This window comes from Gekko japonicus, unplaced genomic scaffold, assembly GCF_001447785.1.
Source record: "Gekko japonicus isolate JY-2015 unplaced genomic scaffold, Gekko_japonicus_V1.1 scaffold2874, whole genome shotgun sequence".
Classification (NCBI taxonomy): domain Eukaryota; kingdom Metazoa; phylum Chordata; class Lepidosauria; order Squamata; family Gekkonidae; genus Gekko; species Gekko japonicus.
The window spans coordinates 125,935-129,700 of NW_015176063.1; positions in this window are offsets into that span (position 1 = coordinate 125,935).

A 3,766-nucleotide genomic window follows, 5' to 3' on the forward strand; every position below is an offset into this window, starting at 1 on the left:
AAAGAGGGACCTTGGGGAGGGAGGGGTATGCCTTTCATCTGTGTTCCCTCCCAGGAGAAGGAAGTGCTCTTTATGCATGCTCTGAGACAACTCGTGCCTTGGCATTGCAAACCAGTTTTCAAGGGTTGGGGGAGGGGGCTGAGCTGGTCTGGAAGAAATACCCCGGCCCTCTTCACCAAAGACCAATGCAACTGTGGAGTCCTGTGAGCAAAAATTCTACTTTGTGAGCTGCTGGCATTCAAGTTGTGAGCAAGCGATTTTGGCTGCTGCATGAATCAGTTTGCTCTGGAGCCATCCCTTCCTGAGCTGAGACGAAACCGCGTGAGCCGGAGGCTAAAAAAACTGTGAGCCAGCTCACACTAACTCAGCTTAGAGGGAACACTGCCTAAGACAGGGAGGTATAAGAGACAAATATTGGCCCCGGTCACATGGCAAAGTTGCCGCGGGAGAGGCACCTGATGGTGGGCGGATTATCCGGGCGTGATCACACCCCAACATCTGGGAAGTGGAGCGCACCCGTGGCTTACCGCCGACAATGCGCCTTAAAAAACTAGTACCTCCAAGGTACTAGTAAACGTTTGCCACGGGCTGCGTCCAGACGCCTGTGGTGTGATCGCGCTGGCGTGCGGCATTCCCCTCCGGTCCCTCGTTTACCCGCCTGTGCCGAGGGAAGGACCCGTGGTGTGCCGCCGGCGCGTCTGAGTGCGTAATCGCGCACCAAACTGCGCCGGGGCAATTAGCCACGCCCCCCACCCCCCGGCGATATCCGGCCTGTGTGACCGGGGCAAGGGAAACTTTAATATAACTTAAAAAAAAAGAATCGCCAGCATCCCACCAACAGTGTGTTTAATGCAGAGCCTTCCGAACAAGGCCCCAAGAAGCTGTTAGCACAATTTTTTATATTTTGCTAGCCATGCTGTTCCTACATGTCTGTTACTCATCTAAGGCGGACCAGCTGCCAGGGAAGAGGAGGTGGTGTTCCTTCCAAGTTTTAAAACTTCCTGGAGAGAAGTCTGGGTCACCAGCAATTTTTCTTTCTTTCTTTAATTCTTTCATACCCTGTCTTTCTCCTCGATGGGGACCCAAAGAAGCTTGCGTCCTTCTCCTCTCCTCCATTTTATCCTCACAACAACCACCCTGTGAGGGAGGTTAGGCTAGCAGTCAAGTTATTATGGGTTACTTACCAGCCTGTTAGGAGCTGCGGTGGCTCAAGTGGTTAAGACGCTGAACTGCAGGCTGTGGAAGGACGGTAGTTCAGCAGTTCGAGACCCGAGTGTGCCGCATGATGGAGTGAGCTCCCGTCTCTAGTTCCAGCTCCTGCCAACCTAGCAGTTCGAAAGCAAGAAATTGCAAGTAGATAAATAGGTACCGCTTCGGTGGGAAGGTAACAGCGTTCCGTGCGCCTTGGTGTTTAGTCATGCCGGCCACATGACCACGGAAACGTCTTTGGACAGTGCTGGCTCTTCGGCTGTGAAATGGAGATGAGCACTGCAACCCTAGCAAGGGAACCTTTACCTTTACCAGCCTGATACAGTAGCTAGGGGACAAATTATAGTTGGGTTCTTTCCCAGTGGAGTCCTGCCCAAGCAGCATCTCTCCCTGCTTTCTTGAATAAAAATCTCAACCGATCTTGGTCTGAACGTGTGTGCATTTGGACAGAGACATACGCGTTGGCTCCCCACACGTGGGCCTATGCCCAAGATGCTTTCCTGTGGGTTAGGTTCAGGTGGGCTAGCCACGTTGGTCTGAATAAAACTTTGTCGGTCTTAAAATTACCACTATTTGTCTCCTTATGTTGTCTTTCTAATTCTTTGATCCTGTTCTAATTCCACTTTTTGTCTCTGCTTTTTCTGGTAGGACAACTTAGATATCAAAATCCCTCTTATTTATTTATTTTTTGTTCTAGTTTAATATATATTTTCAAGGAGGTAAAATACTTATGCTACAACATCTCCGAAAATTGAAAACATACCCTGTATGTATAAGAGCTGTTAAGTTATAGTTTATACATTGGTGCTATATTCACTTCTTAGCAGTTATGTAAATACTTGTTATAGCAATGTTAACATTATTTACAAAAATTAATAAAAATATAGACCTAAACTTTGTTTTACTGTGGGTTAGTTACCATTAGTTATCCTGCTGTATTGCAACAGTGGGAAGAGTGGATTGCGGCCAGATTTCAAGCATATGAAATACTGGATAAGACTCTGGTCTGCAGTAATATCAGGTTAATTTTTAACTTTGAGTTTGTGTCCCCAGGCATATGTGTCTTAACATCACAGGCCTGAGGCTGCACCCTTTCGTTCAGCTTTAACTAATGCACATGAACCCATGCAGCTGCCTTATACTGAATCAGACCATTAATCCATCAAGGCCAGTCTTGTTCGCTTATACTGGTAGAGGCTCTCCGGAGCCTTTCACTGGAGACACCGGGGATTGAACCTGGGACCTTCTGCATGCCAGGCAGGTGCTCTACTACTGAGCCATGGCCCTTCCCAGTAACTGCCAGTTTCACGCTCAAAGCCAGTAGTGCAGATGAGCACTTGAACTCTACCCATAAACTTGGTTTGGAAGAGCTGAATTCTCTTAGAGAACCAGTTTGATGTACTGGTTAGGAGCGTGGACTCTAATCTGAGAGAACCAGGTTTGATTTCCCACTCCTCCACTTCCAGCTGCTGGTGTGACCTTGGGTCAGTCACAAGTTCTCTCAGAGCTGTTCTCTCACGAGCAGTCCTTGGGAGAGCTCTCTCAGCCCCACCTACCTCACAGGGTGTCTGTTCTGGGGAGGGGGAAAGGAGATTGTAAGCCGCTCTGAGACTTCTTCAGGTAGTGAAGGGAGGGATATAAATCCAGTCTCCTCCCCCTCTTCTCTTTTTTCTTCTTAGGCTACCAAAGGCTGATCAGCTTAAAAAGGAGATAACAAAATCTGAGTTAGGTGGTTTCTGGACATGCGTGAACATGTGGGTTTGGTGAGTCGGTGGGCGTCTAAAGGAGAAATGTTTGTGGCTTCTGTGGTTTGTTTTGATGTTCCCCATTGGCTATGCTCTCTGTGTTCTTCTCTTTCTGTGGGCGCAGAGTTCTTTGAGCGTGTTTTAGTGAGTGTATCTAGTGTCTGTAAATGGGTGCTGTGCTTCTGGCGAAACATCAAGGATGCTTAAATTTCTTTTTGCTCGCTTACGTCTTAAGATCTCTACTCGCTTAATAATAATAACAATTATGTTATTGTTGTTGTTATTATTATTATTCCTGGAAGAAATGCTACCCAGGATTAGACTCTCACACAATTGAATACCAGGAAAGACTGCAGGAGGGGTGGGGAGCCCCTGTACTGTAATTGTCTGGATTTTTCATGCAAAGATATGATACTTCATTTCAGGGCTGGCCCTATCACTAGGCCTGCTAGTATTTCGCCTAGGGTGGAGATACTAACAGGGCGCCAATTCCCCTGCCGCCCCCCCCCCACCATAAGCTTGCAGGAGCCCAGGCGGGGGAGCGCCGGGGCTCCGGAGGAAAGCACATCTCCCCTTCGGCGCTGGGTGCCCCAAACTCAGCCACGGAAGAGCCGGCGCTTCCCCCGCCCCGAGGGCGCCAGAGCCCGGCAGGGAAACTTCGAGGCGTGCTGGGGAAGCGCCCAGAAGAGCTGCTGCTGGGGACAGGCACCCCCGGGCAAACTTCACCGGTCCGCACGCCTTTTGCGCCCCCACGCCACAGGGGGCGCGAAAGGCGCGCAGCTCCCCCAGCGCGCTGCGAGCCCAGGACCAAC